The sequence below is a fragment of the Symphalangus syndactylus genome, chromosome 19 (genome assembly GCF_028878055.3).
Source record: "Symphalangus syndactylus isolate Jambi chromosome 19, NHGRI_mSymSyn1-v2.1_pri, whole genome shotgun sequence".
NCBI classification, from domain to species: domain Eukaryota; kingdom Metazoa; phylum Chordata; class Mammalia; order Primates; family Hylobatidae; genus Symphalangus; species Symphalangus syndactylus.
Genome location: NC_072434.2, coordinates 51,607,461 through 51,619,850, shown reverse-complemented (window position 1 = coordinate 51,619,850; position 12,390 = coordinate 51,607,461). Strand labels below are relative to the sequence as shown.

The 12,390-nt window shown below is 38.2% G+C and overlaps 1 protein-coding gene across 5 annotated transcripts in view; it reads left to right on the top strand.

Annotated features, from left to right (window-relative positions):
* Window positions 1-12,390, top strand: part of NFIA (nuclear factor I A) — a 386,956-nt gene that overhangs the window by 38,328 nt on the left and 336,238 nt on the right. The window lies entirely within an intron of this gene.

The window sequence follows — 12,390 nt, the reverse complement described above, 5'->3', positions numbered from 1 at the left end:
GAAGGAGATGACCTAAAACAGGGCCTTGAAGGTTGGCAAGGGACATGCAGGGACAGAGCATGGAGATGGGCATATGTAGCGTGTGTTCTGGACACAGCACGTGCAGGCAGAGCACACATGCATAGAGTGTGTAATGCTTCACTTCCATCCTTGTTCCTTCAGCAAGCACCTGTGCTTTACCTTGTGCTGACCCTTGAGCAAGGCTGCCCATGAGAAACTTCCCAACTTCATGGGCAAAGTTGAAAACATTTGTCCACTTGCCCTTGCCCCAGAGAGGGAGAAGGTCCACATACAGTGCCTTTGACATGTTATCCCTTGGCATAAAGTTTGGCCCAAGTGTACATTTGAAACCTCACATTCCCTTGATGAATTTAAAGTATGAAACTTTTGAACCTCTAAAAAGGTGGCGAAGACCACAGTTCTCCCTGTTCTTTTTCTTCTTTCACTCTGCAGCTGGATTCTGCCTTCCCTCCAGTGGTGATCTGAGGCGCGTCTGCCATGTCTTCTGTTTTTTTTTTTTGCCTTGTTTTGAGGAGTCCCCTTTTTTTCCTCCCCTGGGAGAGTTTAAATGTGATGCTGATTTCTTGTCATCTTAGGGCTCCTCAGCTACAACAAAGTTAAATAGTATAAAAGCAAAGCCCAAGTTAGAGACCCTAAAATAATCTTGGAGAAGGAGAATTCTCAGTTATCAGTAGAATTGTCTTAGGAATTTGAGGAAGCCCTTGTATACAGTGAAAATGAGACCCTAAGTTAATTAACAAAATAAAATTTAACTTACAGTACATATCTGCCACTTCCAGTGCTGCTATAAATAATTGCAAGTGTAAGGATTTTTAGTGCAAATACGCAGAAAACATGGGCAGAGAAAGTTTAGATGACCTTAATGAAGAAACAGAGTTGGCTCTGAAACTGTGCTTAGCGGGAACAACGTTTTGTGCACTTGATAAACACTGTCGGTTGTTAAGGCATCTTCTGATAGGTGAAAAGCGGTTTTTTGATGCAGTATTGCCTGGCATGCATCTTCTCGATGGTCTATTATCTTGTGGGAATGACATTCGTTAAGTTGGTTTCTGTGTGCATCCCACCCAAATAAAGAATGTTTCATCAGCAAAGTGAATTGCCATATAGTCATCAGACTCTAGAAATAAGTTATCAACGATGACTGCAGTGGGTGAGGCTGTTTGTTTATCAGATCACTTGAGAACAGAGTAAAGTGAGTTTCGTATTTTCCTGAGTCTTGAATTCTCGTTTTAGACATCTGTTCAGAAGCTTTCTAAGCCATAGAGTATTCTAAATGAGCATTTTGTTAAATGGATAAAGGAAGACTTAGTTTTCCATTGTTAGGTGAAACCTAATTAAAAATTAAATAATGACCTTGTGTTGGCTTGTAAATTCCTTATTTCCTGCATGTGTGAGTGTATTTTGTTAGAACATTCCATTTTAAAGCATGCTTTTTTATGACAAGAAATACTTTAAAAATACTATTTGCTTTTGAAATTACAGTAGGGAATCAAAGGATAGTCTCTTGTTGAGAGTGGAAGGTATTAGAAGCATGTAGCTTTATGAACTGTATTTTCTGTGAATATAGCAGAATTAGTTTAATTGTTCAATTTCACCCTCTCCAGCATGATTGCACCCATCAGGGCAGTTAACAGAGGCACCGCTATTTGTGTTATACTAGGAATTCTTTATAAACTTAATAAATGAAAGCTTTTTCTCTTATAGGCCCGATTCTCTAGTGGACTTCTGGTGGAATTATGTGGCTACCTTCCATTAATGTTAATGGAGGTTATGGATATAAATCCCTCCATAGTGATGGAAGAATGAGCCCCAGAGAGAAGAATGTTTCTAATGAATCACTGGATTGTGATATAGGATTCACTTGGTGTCCCTAATACCATTTTTTTTCCTCCTGAAAGTTTAAGGTCTTATGTTTAGGAACTAGTTTCTCTCCACCTTAATCCTTTATTGTCAAGTCTGAAATAATGTTAAGAACAGGAAAAAAAATGTAGATTCCTGGATAGGCACAGTTTTTATATTAATGTAACTATATAGGCATAGTTTTTATATTAATGCAACTATATAGCACCTATTTTTTTGTTTTACTTAATATTACTTGGCAGACATCTTGAGTGTTTTACAAGGTTATCGTATATTTCACTAACAATGGTTGCTTAATAATTCGGTGTCCTGACAGACTGCAGTTTATTATTTAGTATTAAAGCTCTCAGATGTATTTATTGAGCACCTGCTGGGTACAAGGCTCTGAGCTTAGTGATGAAAGCATATGACATAGTTTGTAACCTCAAAATTTCTATAATCTCGTGATAAAAGTAGGTACCAGTTCAATAGTTGCTCTCCAATGGGGCACAAATTATGAAACATCGTCTGGCTGGCCAGGTGTGGTAGCTCATGCCTGTAATCCCAGCACTTTGGGAGGCTGAGGCGGGTGAATCACCTGAGATCAGGAGTTCGAGACCAGCCTGGCCAACATGGTGAAACCCCATCTCTACTAAAAATACAAAAAATGAGCCAGGCGTGGTGGCAGGCGCCTGTGATCCCAGCTACTCAGGAGGTTGAGGCAGGAGAATCACTTGAACCTGGGAGGTGGAGGTTGCAGTGAGCCAAGACCACACCACTGCACTCCAGCCTGGGCAACAGAGCGAGACTCCATCTCAAAGAACAAAAAAAAAAAAAAAGAAAAGAAAAAAAAAAGAAATATCGTCTGGCTAAAGAAAGGAAAAGAATCCTTATTCAGAATCAGCATGATCACTTCTGGGAATCTAAATGGAGAAAATAATTCTATATGTAAGGATGTTTTCAATCAATATTATTTTAGGTGGTTTATTTATTCAGCCAACTGTTGTTGGCTGCCTGCTATATACCAGGCAGTGTGCTAGATATTGGGAGTACAGCAGTGAGCAGCACAGAGACAGCGCTGCTCTCATGGAGTGTGCACTTTGAGTGTGGGAAACAGTATGTGGGTACATAAACAAAATAATTTCTAATGTGATAGATCTCTAAAGGAAACAGGCAAGGTGATAGAGAATAACTAAGAGGAACTGCTTTAGATGGGAATGTGAAGGATGAGGCCGCATTCATACTAAGCATCCAAGTAAGGAGAAGACCAAGTGAAAAAAGTTTGGTCGGGATGAGTGTGTGTGTGTGTGTGTGTGTGTGTGTGTACCACAGACTGAAGGCCATTATGGCTGGACAGTTAAGGGAGAGTGGCCTAAATAAAGTTCATATTGGGAGGGAGAGCAGCTTGCCACAGGGTTACACAGAATAGGCAGTGGTGGTAAAGGCAGCATTTAAATCCAGGTCCATTTGACTCCGGAATGTGCTGTTACAGCAGCAGAGGGCAAGTGCGAAACATAATTCAAGGAAATAATTGCTGTAGCCATCCAGATCAGAGGAGAATTGCTTTGATCTAGGAAAACATCTCAGTAGTCTTTGAAAAAATGTACAGAATATGAAAGATATTATAGGTCTTTTCCTCCTATAATACAACCAGGAAATTATTCAGGTTAATTTTTTCAGAAAAATTATTACAATAAATTATGATCTCCCTTTGAAAGATATAATGTATTCAAACCTTTTTAATTAGCTAATCTTTTCCTGTGAAATCTTAAATATTTGCACGTATAATGGATAATTTTTGCTTTTATGTAAGTATGTTTCCCCCTGGTGTTACTTACAAAACCTGGCTTACTCAAGTCCCAAAGTCCACCCCACTAGTAAACTCTCTCATCTCTGTTCCTGTGCCAAGTGCTCTTCCTTTGTTACCAGGTCCACAGAATTAATAGCTTTATCATATGAGGTAATTCAGTTACTCAGCAAAACAAATGATATACACTTTTAGAAATAGCTCTAGAAAGTAAACTTGAACCTAAAATTGTTTAGTAAGAGGAAATTTCTGTTTGTCTTTAATTAAGAGAAACTGTATGGAAATGTAAGCTAAGGATGCATTAATCAGAGAAGTTGGCATTGTACTCTTCTTCATTTTTATTTGGCATAGATTGCATGGGTGCTCATTAAATAATTTGTATGACTGAAATAACTTGTGATAGTTCTTGCTAAAGTTTTGCATGGACTCAGACTAAAGAAACTTTAAAATTTGAATTAAAAAAAATTCAATTCTTAGGTTTGAAGGTTTGAGTTACTTATTATAACCGAAAATCTTTATTGTCAAAATGTGTGTTCATTATAGTATTTGCTTGCCTTGTTGGCGAAGAAATACTTATTATGAGAGTATATAGATTTTCCATGAAGAATTAGTAATCATGCATCAGGTTTATACCTGGTGAGTAGATATTTGTATTTAATGCTCTTAAGTTTTAACAGCCTTGCCTCTGTATGCCCTGCTCATCTGTGTCTTACCAACTTTGATATTGTTTGAAAAATAAACATTTGAAGGAAGAAGTTTGCATATTTAGACGGTTGGTAGTTCATTACCTGCATGTAGGTTATGCCCACATCACAAAGGAATCTGATCTATATGGGTAACATATTTGGATAATCAAGGCCAAGGTAAAGGGGATTTCCCCCTTCTCCTTGAATTTTATGGTTTCTGTATGTCAAACCGGATTTCTTTGATTTAAATCTTGTGGTGTACACTTGGCCACTGATTTGGTTTGGGCTCTGTAATATTTGTAATTATGTGAGATGACAAGATTGAATTAACTTAATTGTAGAGTTTTACATAGTGTCTGTATCAACATCCTAATAAAATAATATGAAATTCAATAAGTAATGCCAAGTGGGACAGTGAGCCACTCACATAAGCTTACTAAACTTGATATATTCTTATGGCACTCCTCCAGAATGTAGAAGAAACACATTTATCTAGGTGATTAGTATTCTTTCTGTCTGCCAGATTTAAGGATTGTTTGGAAATATTGTTAGAATCAAAATCAACGTTTGTTACTACACAGGGTTGAGCATTCCAGGCACACTCTGGTCGTTTTGTTATTCTAATGTCCACTTATTTCATGTCTGCCGTGACCATGACAGTTTTCAGTCACACAGAGCTGCCATCAAAAGAGTGATAAGCTTGTAAGTGAAGCCTTTGGGGAAGCAGTGAAGTCATTTTTCTGGTCCCATCTCAAAAGACATTATTGGAAATTTCTTTAAAAGTGATCAAGGTAGCACATATGAGGCCTTCTACAGTTTGCGTTTTTGAAGTTATTAACAATCTGCAGTTAAGTCCATTTAAAACTGAAAGTGGCTCTTCCACAAACTACTTTTTAAATGCTTGCTGGTTCTAAATTTAACGAAAATGGAAATATTGGAAATTAAAAGTCAAATTTCTGGGGCATAAGATCCTTTCAAGTTTACAATTTCTCACTTCAGATTTAAAACTTGAACACAGCCATACTTTGCATTTTATGATATCTAATTAGTGCCTTGTAATATATTTTGTGAACAGTATCTATTAGCCATAATATCAGGGACAGTTTAAAAAATCTTCAGTACATTTACAATAAAAGTATTAGCATTGTAAGGTCTTAAATTGACATCCAGGACATTAGGAAATCAAATTTAAAGCATTGCATTGTCTGTTACTCAATGGAGTGGACTGAGGACAGCGTGTGACTTGTGTACTGCAAATGATGCAATAGCTAAATATTCTAGTGTGAGTTAAGGTTGATTAAATGATCATCTTTAACTCTCCTTTTCCCAGGGCTCTTTGAACTCTTGTTGTTTTATTAGGTAATATACTATGATGTTATTTTATTGCTGTTTAAAAAACGTTCTCTTTTGGGAAAGAAAACATGAGTTCTTTGGTTTCTAGGTAGAAATTAGCAATCTTTTGCTCGGAATGTAAAAGTATGCTGTATTATCACAAACTGACCCTCCTCCTCCCCCAGAATTCTAGGGAGTAAAATGCGTGCACAGGAAATCAGAAATGGATCAACAGAGTTACGGGTTTTAAAAAAACTGCCTTGCATTTTTGCCCTGGAATTAATTTTCAGTGAAAATTAAAATATTTTTTCTATTCATCTGGAATCAGTTTTTACTTCATTAGCAGGAAATGGTAAATATACATTCAGCACAAATAGAGTTTTCTTTATGGGACACAGGATTTGTACTACACAGGTAGATGTGTAACATAAAAGAATCTTTCTGCTTTCCTTGTAATTTTCTCCCTCTTACCCTCAATAAGTTAAAAGAAAGGAGAATTTTTAAACCTAACCTGTTAGGAATCATTTTAGTGTAGCTTCTAGTATTTTGATAAAACAAAATGTTCATTAGCTGGACCTTGGTGGTAATAGCATGAAGGACTAGGGTAGAACTCTCTTTTTTATTTTCTTTTAATCCTGAAGTTACATCACTGTGCACTCAGCTCAATTTGTGTCATTGCAGTAGGAAGATGTGTAGGTGGAAAGCTATTCCAGAAGGAGGCTGGAGCTACCTTCCCTGACAAGAAAAATATCCAAGCAAATACATACATAAAAAGACACTCAAAGCATCATAGAATGTTATAGTTACAAGGGGCCATAGGTTTCATTTAATGTGCATTTTAGCATCCAGGTCCTAGATAAAAATGTATATTTTGTGATTGTGAATGGGACTTTTCCATATTTAAAAGTTAAGTTTATTAGTGTGTCACTTTACTCATCATGTATTTGTGGCCATTTTTTTTAATATCACGAATGGGAACATCCTGTATCATAGTTTCTTTTTATTTGTCTGGATGCTTGTATATGCCTTTTAGTCTACTAATATGCTCACATGCCTTTTAGTCACTAATATGCCTTTTAGTCTAATAATATGCTCATTAAAAGGCTTGTATATGCCTTTTAGTCTACTAATATGCAAACTAACAAGAGAAGATGGCAATCCAGTATTATAAACTGGTAAAGAGTTATAGTGCAGTAAGACTGGATTAACTGTGCTTTCAGCAGTCAAGTTGCCATAAGAGTTATATTGTAAAGTTTTAGACTAACTTGCATGTATCCCAGAGTTTGCACAGTGTTGCTGAGTGTCTCATTAGACATACACCCTACCTACTATTCTCTCCTGACATACAAAATGGTAGTAATTGAGCTGGCATCTAGAAAGTGGTGGTAGCACTAAGATTGTATCACTAATCCCAAACACAGGAGTTGCAAAACACCTTTCTTTAAATATTTTCTCTTCATGGTGCAACTGGGGAGGGCCAAATTCCAGCCTTAATAAAGTTTCAGCCTGATCAGTTGGTAGAAATGGCAGAGTAATAGAATGTTTGGTCCAGAAACCAACGTGTGGACTGTGTCTAGGATTAGACTCTGCATTTCTGTCTGTTCCAGATGAGCTGCTCATTTCTTCTCTTTTTTTAATTTAAATTTTTAAGTTCTGGAGTACATGTGAAGGATGTGCAGGTTTGTTTCATAGGTAAATGTGTGCCATGGTGGTTTGCTGCACCTGTCAACCATCTTCTAGGTATTAAGCCCAGCATGCATTTGCTATTTTTCCTAATGCTCTCCCCCACCCAGCCCAAGCTCTTCATTTCTACCCAGTGTATGTATGTCCATGTATCCAGGAGAAATGGAGAGTTCTACTTTTGGATTCTTCTAGAGAGATTCCCTATGGGACTTCTAACCCCTAATCAGTATTCTTCTGTTGATGATAATCTACTTAAATGATATCCTATCATCAGAATCCTTTTATGGAATTATCTTTGTATTTTGCACAGTTCTTCCATTCTAGCTTCTAAATGTAATTTTTCCCCCCTTAAATCATTTTTCTAATGGAGACAACATTCAAATACATAGGACAGAGCCCACAGCCAGGGCAGGAAACCTGCCTAGTGAGGCTGGTTTTGATACGCAGGCCATCCTACTGGCAGCTGTTTTGTAGGCAGCTTCATGTAATAGTGCAGAGGGTACAGAGAGAGACCTACACTGTGATTTCTTTCGTTTGTATATTTTGTATTGAAATTGTAGATTTTTTGGTTGGAATTTATTTGAGATGATTCAAGACATTTTGCATAGTACTCAAATATAGGTGAAAGAATTTCAAGTTTGCTCATTTTGGCATAATTCTAAAACAAAAGTGTTACTGTTGGATCTGGGCATGTGATGGGTGAATGAGTGTTTCAGTGAAATGACATAAGTCTGTATAATTTGGAGGGTAATGATGCCTTAGAACAAGAATAAATCTGGAGCGATGGAAAGGCTCCATATTCTAGATGAATGCATGCTTCCTCTTATGACTCTGAAAAATAAAATTAAATCTTTATTTATACGAATCCACTGAGGGGGGAAGGCTACATGGGCTTGGCTTAATGATATATTTCAGAACAGGAATATTAGCCTTAACCTCTTTCCTCACATTGCATATGATATTTAATCCATCATCTTTGTTTTAAACAAACAATACACAAGCTGTTGCTGGCATTGGTATAAAGCTGATGGTCCATCTGGAGAGCAGGAATATAGATCAGGAAAATAAGAGAATTGAAATTGGGTGCAAGGGCAGATTTGCATGTGTAAAAACCTTTCTGTTTTACCAGCTTTTATCAAATTATTTAATACTGGGCAAAACAGATTCCTTTTTCTTGAAGCTGAGAAAGATACCTCCTCCTAGAGGAAGAGTTGCTTCAGTGTTCTAGGAAGAACAGTTGGTTTTGAAAGACAATAAAATAATGAGCCATTAGGACCAGGTTTCGTAATACAGGGAGTCGGCGTGGAAGAGGAGAGAGAGGACTGCTGGAGGAGTGTGTTCTTGTTCTAGCTGTGTGTGATCACTGGCCAGTGGTTCAGCTTCTTGGCCTTCAGTGCATCCTTTGACTCATGTCAATTCAGCAACCATTTATTGAGGCAAATGTGAGGATGTTCTGTGGGCTACCTATTTAGTGAGGCATTGTGGATCCGTAGACAAAGATGACTGGGTCCTATGCTTATGAAACGCCAGGTCTTACAGTGGAAACATATTGTGGTTGAACGATGTAGAGAGTGTTGTATATGAGATATGGGTGCACAAAAACAGGAAAAGTCAATTCTGTCTGGTGTAGACAGGAAGATTTGTATCACAAATCCTTCTTAAGGATTTTCTATTTTGACATGCAAGAGGAGCAGGCGTTCCAGGTATTTGAATACTGAGAGATTCAGAACAAATCATCAACAAGGTTCTTTCCAGTTCCACGTTTGTTGTGTTATTAGTGTAAAATTATTTGAATAGCTTTCCATTGATGAGTTATTAGCTGAAAAGTGTTTATTGTCATGATCGAAAGAAAATAATAATGAAAGAAGAAACGATTACCTTTAGTGATAAAGTTGGGGTTGGATGGGACGAAGCAGTGCAATTTTTTTCTTTATAATTATTCCCCTATTTGAAAAATCAACTTGTATATGAGGCAGCAAACACCTTGCAGAGCAGCCTTCCCTTTTAGTTTCAGGACGCGGTGGTGGATGGAACCACTGTAACCTGGCCTCCCTCCATGAGAGGAGGGAATCCAGGTGGCCATGTTGAAATGTGCCTGTGTGCAGCAAGGCTTCTGAAATGACAAGAGAGCCCAGCAGCTTCCAAAGCAGCTGTGACTCTGGATCTCACCCACCGTCTCTGCTTCTCACTGTTAGAGGAGTGAATCTGTGCTGCCTTAGGAGGCATGGAACCTGGGACTTTTCTTCCTTGTTTAATGTTTAATTTTATTCAAAAAATTTGTAAGTGATAGATGTTGATCTTGTGACAAAAGAGAGATTCCCTCTTTATAAAACTATTTTAACTAAAGATCTTTTGTAACCCCATGGGTTAGAAATAAAACTTGAATATCCCCTTTTTTTGTTGTTGTTTATGAATGGCCAATAATTTATTCACATGTGACATTTGAGCTGGCATTTTTTCCTCCTGAGATGACAGTAGCGTCTGCTGTGTTGTATTCTAAAGCAAAGTCAGAATAGCCCTTTGCTTTTGTCCCGGTTAGTAGTTCTGTTTTGCCTTCCTGCCTTTTTCATTTAGACCTTATGGTATTTCCTAACCCTTAGACTGTTTTGAAAGGCTTTGATTAAAATATGCTGATAAAATAATTCGATAACCAAGTTAGGAACGACAAGGCTATCTGGAGAAGACCAAATGACTTGGCAGCCTAACAAATTCTATTCAGAGCACACAAAGAGATCCTGGAACGTTTTATAGGGACTCGTGTGTGGGGAATGGTATGAACTCAGGTTACCTGCAAAATATGGTGTCATATGGAAACATTTAAGAGCTTATGGAAAATTCTTTGAAATAAAGTGGAATGAGCTAGCAAGCATATTATACCTAAGAAGAAAAATAAGAGCATTCATTCTGATTTTTTTAGGTAGCTGCTCAAGGAAGGGAGATGGATGAAAGTAAATTGTTTTCTACTTTGTGCACATAATATAGAAGAGATCACCTAAGCCTAGTTTTACTAACCAAACCCTAGACTTAAAATTAGAGGTCATGATGTCTAGTCACCTTCCTCTGTAGGAACCTCTCATGTGATACCCTGAAAGCCTCTGCTTAAATACTTCCAGAGAAAAGTGAGGGAGTGGGGGTGGGGATGAAGGTTGGCAGGAACTCACGTTGAGTACCTAGTATCTGCAAGATACTAGAGTAGGTACTTTATCGCTATCTCATCTGACTTATGAGTGTGGGTTTTATAACCCTCAAGTTTACAAGTGAGGAAACTAAGTTTATATAAGTGTCATGAAACTTGCTTCAGCTCAGGTGTCTAGCTTGAGGCAAATCTGAAATTAGAACCTAGGTCCATCTTCTTGCATTACACTGAACTGCCTCTCAGGATGAGGGAGAGCTCCCTTCATGGCTAAGGCAACCTCTTCTGTCTAATAATGCAGATTCTTTAAAAATGATTTCTTTTATTTAACTGAAATCTGCTTCCCATTAACGTCTCTCATTGGTCCTGATTCGGCCTCAGGAGGATCACAGAGATGATGCAATTCTCTTTCCTTATGCAGGTATGTTTGCAATCACTGCTGCCAAAATGGCCTCTGCCATCTTTTACCTAGTTGGTTTTTTTGAAAATGAACACACACACACACACACAAATATCCTCTTATTGACTGCAATCCATCTTTCAACATACGGAGTTCTTTTTGAATACTAGAGGTATAGCCTCAAAGAATATGAGTATCAGAATATACTTTAGTTTCATCTTTCCCTGCCTGATTCATCAGCCAATTGTTAGTATGCCATTAGTCAAGCCATTAATAAAAATAATGAGCAGGGTGAACAGGATAGGTTAACTTGTAGTCTATGTATAAGTTTCTGAAATTGCATGCAGAATTTAGCCTATATGTGAATTTTTCTGGAAAAATGGTCAGTAACTATTGTCAGATTCTTTTTTTTTTTTTGAAGACAAAGTCTTGCTCTCTTGCCCAGGCTGGAGTGCAGTGGTGTGATCTTGGCTCACTGCAACCTCCACCTCCCAGGTTCAAGTAATTACTGTGCCTCAGCCTCCTGAGTAGCTGGGACTACAGGTGTGTACCACCACGTCCGGCTAGTTTTTGTATTTTTAGTAGAGACGGGGTTTCGCCATGATGGCCAGGCTGGTCTCTTCCTGACTCAGGCAGTCTGCCTGCCTCGGCCTCCCAAAGTGCTGAGATTAAAATAGAATCGCTTGAACCCAGGAGGTGGAGGTTGCAGTGAGCCAAGCTCGTGCCACTGCACTCCAGCCTGGGTGACAGAACAAAACTCCATCTCAAAAAAAAAAAAAAAAAAATGCCGTGGGCGGTGACTCACGCCTGTAATCCCAGCACTTTGGGAGGCCAAGGTGGATGGATCACGAGGTCAGGAAATTGAGACCATCCTGGCTAACACTGTGAAACCCCATCTCTACTAAAAATACAAAAAAAAAAAAATTAGCCAGGCATGGTGGCACACACCTGTAGCCCCAGCTACTTGGAAGGCTGAGGCAGGAGAATTGCTTGAACCCGGGAGGTGGAGGTTGCAGTGAGCCGAGATCGTGTCACTGCACTCCAGCCTGGGTGACAGGGCAAGACTCCCTATCAACAACAACAACAACAAAAAATTGATAAATACTCAGAGTAGAGAACTTCCTGCCAAATGAATATACTAACCTCTTTGAGGAGAGCTTCCCAAATGACCGTAAATTCATATAACTCAGCCATCACTAGACCATGTTATTTCATCCAGAAGATACGGTGAATGGTCTTGTAAGATGCCTGACTAAATTAAAATATTAAAGTATGTCCTGAATTCTCTTGATATTCCTGGACCTTGAGAAAGAATAACTATGCCCTTAAAAATGGAAAAAGAGACTGCAATATTGTTCTGCAGGCCTTTTAAAAAAAAGTATCCTTAAATTTTTAGTTACAGAGTTCACGTTTTCCCCCTACTTTCCTTTGTTTTAGATTATAAGCCCAAGATTGTTCACCAAAACGTTACCCTTTAGTCTGCAGGAAC